Source organism: Phoca vitulina, unplaced genomic scaffold (genome assembly GCF_004348235.1).
Source record: "Phoca vitulina isolate PV1807 unplaced genomic scaffold, GSC_HSeal_1.0 scaffold2, whole genome shotgun sequence".
Lineage (NCBI taxonomy): Eukaryota > Metazoa > Chordata > Mammalia > Carnivora > Phocidae > Phoca > Phoca vitulina.
Window position 1 is genome coordinate 2,179,548 of NW_022589705.1, and position 16,214 is coordinate 2,195,761.

The following is a 16,214-nucleotide window of genomic DNA, read 5'->3' on the forward strand; positions in this document are numbered from 1 at the left end:
TTAAATTTATATAATTTCAGAATTCTTTTCACACAGGTTCAAGATCTTTTTTTTTGTAGATGGTAGATGCAACAGTTTCAAGATCTTAAAGATCATGACTATTGCAAATATAGGGCTCCTGGAATGAGTATTTCTATATGAAGTCTATACAGTAAGTTGTTAATCCCTTCCCTTCAGTGTTGTTTTTCTGATACCCACCCTGATCTAAACATAGTTTAAGCATCTATTTGATGAATCTATCTCAGTGTTAAAATAAGCCAAGTGCTAGCCAATATTGATGAAAGAAAACACGCTAGGTGTAGATTTTCTTTTTTCACTGTATTGTAGTTTATGAAATATTCCTGGTCAGCTCCCCTTCCCCTCCCTGCAACCCGCACAGTCATCATTTCTCTGCCTCTCTGGAGCAAGGTCATGTAGGCAAAGGTCCCTGAGGTTATTCCGATCAGTACAGCAAATGGTTACATCAAAAAGGCTTCTTGGAAAGGGAATTCCGAGCACTGAACACAGCACAAGAGAGGAATTTCCTTGACTCACAAAGACTGGGTGGGCCGTGTCAGTGATAATAGGTCCAGGAAAGCAGTCACTGTTAGGTGGCATGGAACATTTCTGTCATTGCAGCTCATGAAGACAGGGTCGTTTTCCTTCTTTGCATTTTACATTTTGCACGTTTAATGTTTCAGCCTTCTGCCCATGCTGTTCCATTATCATCGTCATCAAGACTTTTGCTAAGCCTCCTCCCACTGACCACTGTGAATATTTATTATGCACCCGTTTTTGTTCATCTAGGCATACCACAGAGTGGGCTGGAGCTCAGGGTTTTCCCTACCAGCTGGCCTCCCACCACACAGCAACAAGGCCATGAAGCAACTACTAGAAATGAATACATTTCAGTCACTGGCAGATTTGGATAGATAAAAATTGGGAGTTCAGAGGATGAGTCCTGGAATACAAAGGTGAGACCAAAGGTGTGGTAAAAAAAAAAGTGAGTCCCGTGCCCCAATCCTACCCAACTAAGAAAGCCCTACAGGAGTGTTCTCCTCTGAGAAGCTCACTCTTAGAACTTGGTCCATCGAACCACAATTTTTCTGCCCTCTTGAATTCTCTATTTTCTGTGCATATCCTATTTGCCACTTCTATATTTCCTCCTCTTGGAGCTCATTAAGAGACATGTCTCATGACCTTTGAATCACACTTCACACTGACCTAGCCTGATGCATGGGAGCATTCAATAAACATCTGCTGAATGAGAAAGAATATCATCGTCATCAACCAAGAAAAATGTGTCGAGCATCCAGTCCTGTGTAAGGCATTGGGAGTATAACAGTGAGCAAGGCTGTGAGCCCTGCCCACAGGGAGCTCATGATCATAATGGAGAAGGAAGCCTAAGAACCCAGCAGGCAATTGCTGTGATGTGACAGATACTTTGAGGTGATAAAATGAGTGTGGAAAAGAAGAAAAGTCATGCAGAAAGCCCTGTCAAGTCTCTTAGGAGTCAATATTAAATTTCCCTTTCTCCAGTTAGAGCAAGAATGGCCAATGCAAATGATTGCAGGAACCAGGTAGGTGAGATTAATAAGACAACAGAGACAAGTGGGGGAGTCCCTGGAGGAGAGTCCACACTCTAGCTCTAGGGAGCAGGTGCTGCCCAGCTCCAGTCAACTGGGGTCATGCAGGCCTGAATGCTGGCCCAGTGTTGCTACATCTAATTTCTTCCTAGGAAGCAAGCAATTTTGATTTGTATGTGAAATCTGATTTCCAAATGTTGACAACTAATTTTCTGTTTCGGTGGCTCAGGTCTGGCCTGCGAGCTACCAGTTTTCCATCTCTGATTCGGGGCTTCTATGGAAGGGGGTGCCCCTTAGCAGGAGCCTGGGTGCCAAGACTCCCCTGCTGGAGTCCCAGAGTCCATAATCTTTCCATCCCTCAGCCCCTCTCTTCCTTCCACCCCCCTTTCACACCCTATTCCAGGAAATGTCAAGGGCTCTCAGTCGAGACTGCTTGGAGAAGAGTTGACACCTATAGCTCATGAGAAAATGGGTTAACCTTTGAGAAAAGTCAGAGGTCCAGGGCCCCTGGGAGGTGGCGATATGAATGGGGAACTCTCTCGAGTCTTGCATCATGGGCAATACTCTCCTTTTAAGAAGCATTAACCAAGGTCAGATTAACAAGTCAACACTGAAACTGTATCCAAACAAGACTCCCTAACTGGGGAGAGAGCAGAGAAGGGGCCAGAGGAAAGAGTCCAGAGGACAAGACCGACTCCAGAGCTGTCCCCACTCCGTCCCCTGGCAGGCTTGGGGCATATTTGATAAGGTGAAGGGAAATTGCAAAATTAGAACTGGCAACTTCTACAGAGAGGCCCAGTGCAAGGCCGTGCGCCCGAGACTGGCTGAAGGAGTTGAGGAATTGCGGGGAAAGAGGACTTGGCAGCCTGACTTCCTGTGGCAGTATCCAAGGCTAATTAGTTTGCAGTGTTCTGTGTGCGCCTGAATGGAAATGAGCCCAGTACTGAGAGGCACGGGGGTGAGGAAATCAAAAACACATGCACCAGGGAGGAAAGGGGAAGGGATTGGTGGGAGAGGAAGGTGAGGGGGGAACCTGTCCTTTTGGCTACATTTTCTTTTTTCAGGAGAGGCTCTCATCATTCTGTTTCATGACCAGTAAATCACCATCACGGCCCTGTCCATCACCTCTCCCATCTGCTGCAGAACTCATTAAACATCAAAAGACGGCCTATCAGTTCTGCTTAGTTAGAAGTCTGACTTACTAGAGGTCTGACCAGGGAGGAGTTTGCATGTTTTTAATAATGGCTTAAGGAACTTCTTAACAGCCCATAAATTACTTCGTGCAACGAACTCTTCCTGTAATCCAGCGGGCATTTGAAAGTTGCTGAACCAATGCAGATCTACCCCCATGGCAATGGCTTTTTGGCAGCCTCATTCCAGAAGACAGCAGAGTGTTAGTTAATGCTTGAATGCATAATTCTGTGCCCGGTACAAAACAAAACAAAACAAACAAAAACAAACGAGTTACCTTGCTGTGGAAGTGCTCCCTGGAATGTGCAACTCAGAATTCTTTTGTCTTCCTATTTCTGACCCACCATTCTCAAAAAGGTGAACGGGGTTCCTCCATGGATGTGCTGTGGAATCAGGTTGCCAGGCACCACGGAGCGACAGGAAATGGTCGAGTTAAGAGGTGGATTAATAAGTAGGGACAATAAAACCACAACCCTGACCCAACCTTGAGAGTACATGCTCGACAGATACTTAAATCAATAAATATTTATTGACTGTCTACTCTGGGTTAGATCTGAGACATACAAAAATGAATTCAGACATTCTGACTCCCCTTAAAGAGACCACATGTTGCAGACACGCATAAACATTTTGGGGTTTTAAAACAACAAAAACAACAAAGCCAGGAGAATGAACTTTCCTCCACCAGCACCCTCTAGAAATTCCTCGTGTGTCCAGTGCATGTTGCTGGCACTGTTTGATGCCACTTGACCACCTCCATGCCAAGACCTGTGAGGGACCCAGGCTGGGGAAAGTCACAGAATCTGCGGAAGAGAAACTTCAAAGAGGTACAACTCTGGGAACCACGTCTTCTCTGAGAGAATACTGGGTGAGGAGCTTGGCCCATCCTCTTGACTCCATTTTATTTTCAACCCACTTGACAAGGACACAGAAGAAATTTCTAAGCACACATCTGAGCATTATTCCCTCTCTGAACAGTCTCTCTGGCATGAGGCTATTATGGAAACAAAAATCAAGAGGGTGACTGTCATGCCATTAATTTATTGTTGATGGCATACTTGCATCATGCCAGGAACTGAGCCATGCTGGTGAAGATCATTAGAACGCAATCCTTCACCTCAGAGAACTCCCTTGCCCGCTGAGAGACAGAGCCCACCACAGCAAGAGAAATGACCGAAGTATAGAGATGATTCTACAGGAAAAGGACAAGGCACTAAACTCAGGCACTAGGGTAGGGAGGCAAAGCTTTCTTAGCAAAGATGTTCCATGAGCTTGGTCTTGACCAATTAGCCAGAGGCAGGAAATGGGAACATTCTAACACCACAGGGTGGCTGTTTGCAACTATTTGTCTCCTAAAGGTGATTTCATTATCATTGTCTTTCCCAGACAGTGAATGTGTAATTACTATGCCCAGGAAACTCTGTTAAGGTACCATAGATTCAGTGATGATCTCTCTACTTAAGTGACACACAATTTAGGTGTGATGAGTGAACGGATAGATAGATAGATAGATAGATAGATAGATAGATAGATAGATAGATAGAGATAATGGTAATACCTCGTCTGTACTTTTGTTGGACAGTGCCAGTATTTTTTTTAAAGATTTTATCAACTTATTTGAGAGAGAGGCTGCACAAGAGTGGGGAGAAAGCAGAGGGAGAGGGAGAAGCAGACTCCCTCCCCACTGAGCAGGGAGCCCAACTCGGGGCATGATCCCAGGACCCTGGGATTATGACCTGAGCCAAAGGCAGCACCCAACTGACTGAGCCACCCAGGAGCCCCAAGGCAGTGCCAGTATTAAGGGGCTTCAGACAGTGCCTCGTTTTATCCTCACTTTCTTGAGAGGGAGGTAGGAAAGACATTACTTAATCCATTTTGGAAAATGAAGAGACTCACATGCTAATGAATTTGCAGAGGACAAGGGCACAGGACTGATGACTTGAAGGAAGAGGAAAGGGGAGGAAAGAGGGGGTAAAGGAACAGATAAATAGGCCAGGAGAGGGATGAACCAGCCAAGCTGGGATGGGAAGAGAAAGCCATTGTTCTGAGCACCTGTACCACATGCGCGGGCCACCAGCCTCAGCAGCAAACTCTCTCTTCTGACGGAGGCAATACCTCCCGGGGGGCTTGGAGACGTGAGGGAGGGGCCAGGGACACACCATTAACAGCCACATTGAGAGTCACAGGGGTGGAAACGCTATAAAGTAGAAATGATCTGTGAGTCTTCCATGACTCACTTGCCTTTTATGATGTGTTTGAGAATGTCAGCACCACCTTGGAGCGGGGTCAGCACAGTCTAGGGGCCGGGACCATCACTACGATGATTTTTCTGCCATCCCTTCTCTCCATCCCTAAGTGCCACATTCCACAAAGTTTAAGTCTAGACCCTGCTTAAGTGCCTCGTCCTCCAGCAAGCCTTCCTGGACTTCACAAGCTAGGTTAGAAGCCCTTCCTGAACTACCCGTGCACACTCACCACTGGTTATTGATCCTCCAGACAATGACATCTCTGCTTTCTACATAAAGCATCTAGTTCCTAGAGCCTGGGGGATACTTTTTTTTTTTTTTAATCTAAAAATTCTTTAGAAACTGACTAGGTTCCAAAACATTATTTGTGATAGTCTTTTTGATGTGTTAACTTGGCTGGACTATAGTACCCAGTGATTCGATCAAACACTAATCTCAGGGTTGCAGTGAAAGTATTTTGTAATTGTAGTTCAAGTCTATAGTCAATAGACTTTCAGTAAAGGAGATTATTTTACACAATCTGGTCAGCCTGATTCAGTCCGTTGAAAGGTGTTAAAAGCAGAGCTGAGGCTTCTCCGAAGAAGAAATTCCACCTGTGGATAGCAGCTTCAGATCAGCAGCCTGCCTGCCACGCAGCCCCCCACCCTGCCCCCTGACAGCCTGCCCTATGGCCTTAGGGCTTGCCTAGCCAGCCCCTGCAATCACATCAGCCAATTCCTTGCAATAAATCTCTTAATATATATGTCCTACTTGTTTTGCTTCTTTGATCGAATCCTGACGGATACACTATAAATTCAAAATGTCTGAAAGGGTTTGCGCTCGCAGTTCCCCAATGCATTTCCAGTAAATAAAGAGATGTCAAGACTCTCATAGCTTTAAATCATTCTTGCTGATACCAGAATGTATCAGCGTTCTGTTTCTCCTTCTTGCTGATACATTGAATCAAGTATCTTTCCCTAACGCGTACCTGTTTGATCTATGTGAATCCATTGATCTAACCCACTTTCTCAATCATTTCGGCAGGTGTGGTGGCAAACAGAACTTCTTGGCAGTTAAGGTTAGGTGAGATCGGGCTGCCTTGCCGCCCTGACGTAGCACAGATTTGAACTGGCCTGAAGATTACAGAGCTGCTTGTGACTCACTCCGGAAGTTGAAGTGGCATCATTTTTACCATGTTTAGAAAAACACCCCCAGCCGTCTCTAGAATTGAAAACAGCCTAATGGAAACTGGCTTTGGCTGTCCAGCTGATAATGGAAGAAAAAAAAAGCACTCGGGTGGTTGGTGGTAACAATGAGGTGCGTACCAAGTACTACAATTCTCTAGCTGCACGCTATAAAGTTTTCCACTTCATCCGTCTCTGCATCTCTTGCTTATTATTGTCAGCTGCGTAGGCACAACACTTTTCTTAGGCTTCGTGATTCACCCTGGCCTTTGGGATTGCTTCTACTCTAAAAATTAATACCATATGGATGTGCAACCTTCCATTTGTTTCTTTACCACCTTCTGTTTTTAAAAATTATCTCTACTTTCATTTTGTCATAACTATGCTCCTTTTTTCAGCAGTATTTTAATATTCTTGCTGCTTTTGCACTTCTAAGGTATATGAAGTCAAAAGTGTTTGTGAAACATCTCAAAATCATGCACAAATGCAGCAGCTATACTGTTATAAAAGAAATGGGTGGCAGAGACCTAAATGGCAGGGCACTGGCCAATGGCACCATCTGTTGGTCGTGGGTAGAGTTGGCTTCTGTTCAGCTCTGTTCTCCATAAAGCATCTCTCTAGTGACAGATCCTAGTAGGGGGAACCTCTGTTATGACTCCACCTCTCCTAAAAGTACCTGATTTCTGTGCATGTTAAAGCCTTTAATGGTAAGGGCCACTTTGGTCACCAAGTGATGAGATCTGGGCCTTCTGGGGGGACAGGGAAGCCCACATAAGGGTGATCTGTGTGGACCCCAACTGCCCTCCTACCAGTGCTGAGGCTGTTTTCAAGTGACCTCATGGCTGCGAGGGCCAGGACCATGACCTGGACCAGAGGTTCTCTTCTCTGGCTGCACAGCAGAAGAACTTGTGGGGTGAGGCCCAGGCTTGATATTTTTTTTAAAGATCCCCCTGTCGATTTGGGGGTACAGCCCAGGGCTGGAAACCACTTACCTAAAGTAATAAGAGAAAGACATGGAAGAGTCAAGGTCTCCACCTTCCCCGCCCAGCATCCATCTCTTCAGCCACAGGGACATTTAGCGAATCTATTCCCAGGAGACATTAGAGACAAAGACGTTTCCTGATTTGCCCAAGATTAATCAGCACATTCGTGGCAGGCTCAGGTCTAGACCTTGGCGCTTGGGTCCTCAGCCATAAGAGGCACAAGTTGGAAGGCATCGGGTCCCCGTGCCTCCTATGCTTTTGGAGATTTTAATGTAAGTCACTGACGGATTGCTGCCCTGTCCCTGCCCAGGACCCTTTGGCCATGACCCTGGCCAGATCAGAAGGCAGCTAGTCCTCCAGGTGAGAGGTGAGAAAAAGACAATCCTGCCCCTCTGTGGAAAGCTCAACCCTAGAGTTCTGTTATGGTCTGAATGTCTGTTTGCCACACCCGCCCCCCAAATTCCAACCCTCAAAGATGATAGTGTTAGGAGACTGTGCCTTTGGAAGATGCTTAAGTGATGAGGGTGGAGTCCTCAGGAATGCGAATGGTGCTTTTATAAAAGAGACCCCACGGAGATCCTTAGCCCCTTCCACCGTGTGAGGGCACAGAAACAGGCACAGGCTATGAAACTCACACCGGATCCTGGCCATGCTCGCGCCCTGATCTTGTACCTCCAGCCTCCAGAACTGTAAGAAATACATTTCTGTTGTTTGTAAGTGTTTCCTGTGGGTCTTGACCTATCATAGTGATGCCATGGGCTAGCGATGCCTGGGGGCACTCACCTGGGCTCCTACTACTAGTGGGGAGCCCCCACAGACATTTCCCTGACTGGAGCCAATGCTGTGTGTGGCTGGACCAGCCCTTGTGGTTTTCATTATGACGGCAAGGTGCATCTCAGCCACAACCATTAGGGAATCTTGAAAAAGCAAGGTTCATTACTCACAAGCCCTGGGCCTGGGGCCACACAGCGAGCGTGTGGGGTGTCCGGTGGGGGGGAAGGGGCAGGGGGAGAGGACCTGGCACTCTGCCTTTGTTGGGGTCGAGCGCGGGGTGCCTAGGTTCACTTTTTTTTTTTTTAATTTTATTATGTTATGTTAGTCACCATACATCATTAGTTTTTGATGTGGTGATCCATGATCCATTGTTTTCGTATAACACCCAGTGCTCCATGCACTACATGCCCTCCTTAATACCCATCACCAGGCTAACCAATCCTCCCTCCCCCCTCCCCTCTAAAACCCTGTTTGTTTCTCAGAGTCCATAGTCTCTCATGGTTCATCTCTCCCTCTGATTTCCCCCCCTTCATTTTTCCATTCCTTTTCCTAATGTCCTCCATGCTATTCCTTATGTTCCACAAATAAGTGAAACTATATGATAATTGACTTTCTCTGCTTGACTTATTTCACTTAGGTGGCAATATGTCTGTTCCAGGTGCATGTCGTTGAAACGGACACCTCGGCCATCAGGAGCTTCATGGAAGGCACTGACAGTACAAAGGCGACCCGGTCGGTGGCATTTGGTTGTAGTAGCTCCAACACGCTAAGACGGGCTTATAAAGGGCTGAGCTGGACTCTGATGCCCCAGACCCTCCAAGAGCGCCTGCGGAAGCCAGCAGGTGGTTTGACCTCCCGAAATACTGCAGCCTGAGTTTTGGGGTGCTGAGCCACCCCCACACTTACACCCTTCCAGTAGCTAAAAAGGAAACCTTACAAATTCAACTCAGGAGGAGTGAGACCATTTAAGCTAATCAATAGTCTGATGTTAGAATACTTAAATACGGGCTTGATTGCTACCAAACCCGAAGGCATTTAACACAGGGCTCTACATTAAAAGAGAGATAAGAACACTGGAAATCAGGGGTGCCTGGGTGGTTTAGTTTAAGCATCTGCTTTTGGCTCGGGTCAAGATCCCAGGGTCCTGGGATGGAGCCCCGCATCGAGCCCCACATTGGGCTCTCTGCTCAGCAGGGAGCCTGCTTCTCCCTCTGCCTCTGCCTGCCTCTCTGCCTACTTGTGATCTCTCTCTCTCTGTCAAATAAATAATAAAATAAAATCTTAAAAAAAAAACACTGGAAATTAACACATGACTTGTGTGAATACAAGAGCTGCCATAGTGCTGAAAACAGTAGGCAAACTGTTCCCCATACACGTCTATTAACGTCCGACATATAATCAACAAAATCCCACATGGTTTTCCAGGATCTGGTTGCGGCTGCTTCAGCTTCATCATACCCCACAACTCCCCTTCCTTTCTTCTGTGCCCTCCCCGGTACCTTCAACTTGATATGCCAAACAACGGATAGGTCCCCACAATACACTTCACTTTTCACACCTTTGTATTCCCCACATACTATTGCCTCTCATTTAATTGTGCTCCCTCTCCTGCCCACCTGAAGAATTGTAGTTACTCTTTCAAAACTCAACATGATGTGAAGTCCTCCCTACATAGGACGGGACATGAACAAATATTCAGCAAACAGATAATACAAGTTGCTAATAAAGATATACATATGTTCACTCTCATTTGTAATTTAAGAAAATCAAACTTAACAGTGAAATACGACTCACCCTAAAAATAGCAAAGATTAAAATGATAACAAAGATGTGGCAAGTAGGTACATTTCTGGTGACATTTTTAAAAAGCAAATTGGAAATACATATCAAAAACCTTAAGAATATTATTTACCCAATAATTCCACTTCTGGGAATCAACTGGAAGAAAATAATTGGAAATTCAGAAAAAAAGTTTTTAATTACCAGGCTTATTTCAGACTTAATGATCACTCAAAATTAAACAGTCTAATGAACCATGAGAGACTATAGACTCTGAAAAACAAACTGAGGGTTCTAGAGGGGAGGGCGGTGGGAGGATGGGTTAGCCTGGTGATGGGTATTAAAGAGGGCACGTTCTGCATGGAGCACTGGGTGTTATATGCAAACAATGAATTATGGAACACTACATCAAAAACTAATGATGTAATGTATGGTGATTAACATAACATAATAAAAAAAATTAAAAAGTCTAAGTACCAAATATTAGGACAATGGTTAAGTAAAATCTATTATTAAGATAAAATACTATGCAGCCATTAGAAATAAGGTTTATGGAGATTATAACAACATATATTAGTTGAAATGATTTTAGTTGCAATTCAGAACACCAAACTCAAGTTGCCTTAAACAATAATGAATATATGGGCTCATGAAATAGGAAAGTTCAGAAGTAATGCAGGACTTCAGGCATGGTTGGATCCAGAGGTCCGCAATATCATCTGGTCTCTGTCCTCATTACTTTTCATTTCTCTCACACCCATCTTCATGTGCAGTTAATTCCTCAGGCTGGCTTCCGTGGTAGCCAAACTGGCTGCAGGATTTCAAAGACTCAAATCTGCAAACCACCGCCATTCAGAGGGAAAGAGACTTTCTCTTACCAGTATGCCAAGCAAAATTCCCGAGATTCACTCTGATTAGGCCAGTTAAAACCACATGCCCACACTCAAACCGATCCTTGAGCCAAGGGATATAATATATTAATTGTTTCAGTCTAGCTCAAGGTTGGTAATTCTTTTTTTTTGCTGCCAAGGGCTATATAGTAAATATGGTAGGTTTGGGGGCCATGATCTCTGTCACAACTAGAGTTGTCAACTCTGCCCTTGTAGCCCAGAAGAAGCAGGTACAGACAATGTGTAGATGAAGGGCAGGGACGTATATGTCCCAGGCTGAGTGCCAGATTTGGATCGTGGATTATAGTTTGCTGAACCCTGATCTAACATGTGTGAATTCTACCCCAGACGTGAAAAGCGAAGTCAGCACCCTGAAACCACAAAGATCCTCAAACAGAAACAGAGAAACTGGAAAAAGGAATATGAAAAATTGGTGTCAGGAATACAAGCAGTTGGTTGTATATTGGCATATGCAACCAATCAGTCCATAGTACCCGGGGGGACATGTTTGCCAATTTCCCCCAAATCATGTATCAAATTCTTCAAGATTCTGTTGGTAATTATTTTTATTGTGGCCAAGTCTACACAACACAAAATTTATCATTTTCACCATTTCGAAGTGTACAATTTTAAGCAAATTCACAATGTTGTACATCTCGATTTCCAAAATGTTTTCATCATCCCAGACAGAAGCTTTGTAGCCATTAAACAGTATTCCCCATTCTGAATCCCCAACCCCCAGACCCTGGGGACCTCTTTTATACTTTGTCTCTCTGAATTTGCCAATTCTAGTTACCTCATTAAAGTAGAACCATACCATATTTGTCCTTTTGTGGCTGGCTCATTTCACTTAGTGTAATGTTTTCAAAGTTTAATCCATGTTGTAGCACAGATCAGAACTTCATTCCTTTTATGGCCAAATAATATTCCATTGTTTATCCATTCATGTGTTGATGGATATTTGGGTTGTTTCTAAATTTGGGCTATTGTAACCCATGCTGCTATAAACACTGGTGTGAACATTTTCAAGTTATAAAGCCACACACAAGGATTTGTTCCATAATCAGGTAAGGCGTAAATATCATCCTACCTAACACCTCTCTTAGGACATCATGATACATGTTAGTATATTAAAGACTCCATGAAATCTGTAGTTTAAAAAAAAAGCACCAACAACACTAACTGTATTAAACTAAGAGTATTCTTACCTGACTTGACCATGGACTCATTATTTTAAAAATAGAACATCTCTAACCCATGTATCCTATTGAGCATACTTAGGCACAAGCAAGCCTCTAGGTTTTAGAAGAATGTTGGGTACAAACAAAATTGTAGACATACTATAAATTTAGCTAGGCAATACTAAATTTACATAGAGATATATTAAAAAGACAAGGAAGTTCACCCCAGGACTTAGAATGTTTGTCTTAAAATAGTTGAATTATGATTAATTTCTGATTTTTTGCATTTGTCTGTATTATTTATTTTCTAAAAGGATCATGTATTACCTCTAAATCAAATAACAATTCTGAGCTCAAAAAATATGTAAAGTCATCATTCTGTTACCACAATATATAGGCAAAGTGAAGAAAAGGGATGGAATCGCTCAGGGAGAAAAAGGCAAAAGAAGCATATTGTCTACGCTGAACATACTCATTTCTACTTTCCATACCTTGCTTTATCTCTGCGCCCTGCACAAGTGTGTTGTCTTTAGTGATTGATTATTTATCCTGCTAAAAGAATGCTATATGCTCAGACCAGTCCTCTCCATGACTGCACCAGGGATGAAAGCTGCTCCCTAGAAGAACAAATGAGAGCTAAAACTTGGTGGGGAGACTGAGAAGAACATACTAGTCCCCGCAGGGAAAAGGGCAGCGGGGTATCGTCACTTACTAGCTTCAGATTGCATGGCTCTAAAAGTTAGGCCTAAGAAGCGTGATTATGGCCTCTTCTGTCCAACATTTTCTTCTCCTCACTTCACTATAGGTGGCCTCCACTTTCCTTTTAGAGACGGGGGGACCCAGGCTGGCTTTTGCAGCCTGGAGCGACAAGGCATCTTTCCATAGTCTCAACAAAGACCATGGCTCTAGGCCATGGAAGCCTGCAAGCCCAAAATAGGATGGGAGGCTGAACCCAAGTTGTCCTTCTCTTAGAAGCTTCCTGGGAATTCCAGTAAGGGCTTTTTTTCATGAGAGTTTAAAATTTAAGGGTGAGAGATATTTTAGTATGCAGTTCAACTTGGGAGACACAGAGCTGCCCTCAGTGGAAGAAATTACTGCATCGACATATCTATCTACTAAACATTTCTGTGCCAGTAGGTTACACCCTGCATTTATTGATTGGCCATCTCCTGACACATTCCTTCAGGCTTTTGTGGTCATTAGCATCTTAGGTTGGATGGACCTAGGATTGGATCCAGCTCAACATTTGCTCAAACCAGGAAAATAACCCCCCAGCTGTTAAGTGGCTCTGGGCAAGTGTCTTAATCTTCCTGAACCTGGGTCTTTTTCTGCAAGAAATGCAATTGTTGAGATAATAAAATAAGAGTAGGAGAGAGAGCTTTGTAAACTGTAATGTGCTGCAGAGAGTTGAGAAGGTACCCTGAGAAGTGTTCTCATTCTCTGAAGAGTGACCAGGCGGGATCCCTCATGGTCAACAGAGTATGCTCGCCCCACCCCCACTCAGGCTGCCCCACTGCCTGAATGCCTTGCCCTTCCTCCCTTCCTGCCCAAATTCCATCATTACTCACCACCCCAATCAATTTCTGCCTAGCTCAAGAAAACACTTTCTGACCAACCTGGTTGTCAGTGATCTCTCTCTTTTCTAAATTTCTCTAGTACTTTGGCAACTGGATGCCAAAGAATGTATCAACCCAGGCAACGTGCCTTGCTCCCTCTTCTTTCATGTCTTTCCACCCTGTCTCCATAATGCAGTTGTTAAAAATACACCTTCAGATGTAAAACAGACATACAGAAAAGTGCCTGTGCAGCAAAGAGTAACCCACTCAACTGCCACCCAAATCACACATGGACCCATCACCCTGATGAATAACAGGCACCTCATCTGACTTCTAATGCCATAGATCAGTTTTAACATTTTTTGCATTTGCTATAAAGTATATATTCTCTGGTGTCTGGCTTCTTTTGTTCCACCTTGTGTCCTAATAATCATCCATGCTGGGGCGCCTGAGTGGCTTGGTTGGTTAAGCGTCTGCCTTTGGCTCAGGTCATGATCCTGGGGTCCTGGGTTGGGCTCCCTGCTCAGGGGGAGCCTGCTTCTCCCTCTCCCTCTACCCTTCCCCCACCCCGCTTGTGCTCTCTCTCTCTCTCTGTCTCTTTCTCTTAAATAAATTTTTAAAAATCTTAAAAAAAAATCATTCATGCTCTTGTATGTGCCAGTAGGTTCTTTGTGGTCCTTGCTGTATTTTTTCTGTTGCATGGATATACTCCAATTCATTTCTCTGTCCCACTGTTATCTGGGGACATTGAAGTTGTTTCCTGGTTTGGCTATTTTCATGAGTGCTGCTGGGTACATTTGATTATGTGGCTTTTTGTGAACACTTGCATGCATTTGTTTGCAGTGTATGTCTAGCAGCGGGACTGCTGGGCTGTAGGACACGCGTTTGTTCAACTTGAGGATATGTCTCGGTTGCTCAGTTTACACTCCCAGTAGCAACATGCGTGGGCTCCCGTACTCTGCGAGCTCACCAACACTTGGTATTACCAGTCCTTTATATGTGGCCATGTTGTTGGTGTATGATCTACTCCATTGTGGTTTTCATTTCTCCTATGTTCATTGACCATGCAGACATCCTCTTTTGTGAAGAAAGTAATACCCAGTTTCTACTGGGTTTTCTGACTTTTCCTTATTAGACTATAGGGAATGTTTATGATACATGTATTGTAAATGTCTTCTCCCACTCTATGGATTTCCTTTTCATTCTCTTCATGGTGTCTTTTGATAAACAAAAGTTAGCAAAATTTTAACATTTTCCTTTATGGATAAAGTTTTTGTGTTTTGCCTAAGAAATCCTTGCCTATTGTAGGATCATGAAAATATTCTTCTACGTTATTTTTTAGAAGCTTTATTGTTTCATATTACACATCTAGATTTAAAATCACCTGGAATTGGAGGAGCTTGGGTGGCTCAGTCGGTTAAGCATTTGAGTCATGATCCCAGGGTGCTGGGATAGAGCCCCAAGTCAGGATCCTTGCTCAGTGGGGAGTCTGCTTCTCCTTCTCCTGCTCCCCCTGCTTGTGCTCTCTCTCTTTCTCTCTGTCAAATAAATAAATAAATGAAATCTAAAAAAAAAAAAATCACCCGGAATTGGTTTTTTTAAATAATGTGTGAGATAAGGGTCAAGATTCGGGGTTTTCTTCATACAGATATCCAATTGACTGTAACATTGATTAAAATGAGCATTGTTTTCCGTCACCTCTGCCAGTGGGTGTCCATGTATGCATGGGTCTGACTCCAAACTCCCTATTCTGTTCTATTGCTCTATTTGTCTATGCCTATGCCACCAACACAATGAATTAATTACCATATTTTTATAATAATTCTTACATATGCTGGAATAAGTGTTCCAACTCTTCTTAAAGATTCTCTTAGCTATTCCTGTCCCTCTACATTTCTATATAAAATTCTCTGTAAATTTTGTCTACTCCTAGCAAGAAAATCTGTTGGAATTTCAGTTGAGATTGCATTGAATCTTAGATGAATCTGGGGGAGAACTGACATCTTCACAATACTGAGTCTTCTCAAATGTGAATCTGTTTGTTTTAGCTCTTCTTTAATTTCTCTCAATTACTGTTTCGTAGTTTTCAATGTAATGTAATACACATTTTTAATTATATTTATTCCTAGGTAGTTGATGTTCTTTTATTCTATTGTGAGTGTTTTCTTTAAATTTCATTTTCTATTTATTCATTGCTGCTATACACACAATTTTTGTTTATTGACTTTGAATCCAGTAAGTTTCCTAAATTAACTTCTTAACTCTAAAAGTTTACCTATAAATTTCTTTGAATTTTCTAGATACATAATTATGTTCTCTGAAAATAATAAATTTACTTCTTTCTTCCCAATACTTACGTTTTATTTCTTTTCCTTTCCTTATTGCACCATTGCAACATTAGAACTCTAATAATATGATAATCAGAAATGATGAGAGTAGGGTTCTTTGTCTTATTTCCAGCCTTGGGGAAATAAAATATTTCACTATTTAATATGATATTGTTATAGATTTTTGATAGATGTCCTTTATCAAGTTAAGGACATTCCTGTTCCTTTCTATTCCTGGTTTTCAAGGAGATATGTTTATTTTCTTTTTGCTTTGTTTTATTTATTTTTAATCATGAATGGGTTTAAATTTTACCAAATGTTTTGTATACATCCACTGAATACATAGGATTTCATCCCTGTCCTTTATTATGTTAACAAAGTAAATTCAATTTCATTCATTTTTTGTTTATATCAATACAGACTGGAATTGCATATCTTTGTCAGGTTTTAGTATAAGGGTTATGTTGCTCTCATAAAAATAAGTTGGGAAGTGATCCTACCAAATCTATGGGTATAATTTCTTCCTTTAGTGTTTCGTAGAAATCACCATTGAAACCAT

At 42.9% G+C, this 16,214-nt stretch overlaps 1 long non-coding RNA gene across 1 annotated transcript; it reads left to right on the top strand.

Moving 5' to 3' along the window:
- Positions 1–826: 826 nt before the first annotated feature.
- Positions 827–8,960, top strand: LOC116642267. Its single transcript, XR_004301327.1, has 3 exons — positions 827–953; positions 6,026–6,298; positions 8,581–8,960. It is a non-coding gene; the product is annotated as an uncharacterized LOC116642267 (long non-coding RNA).
- Positions 8,961–16,214: the final 7,254 nt, after the last annotated feature.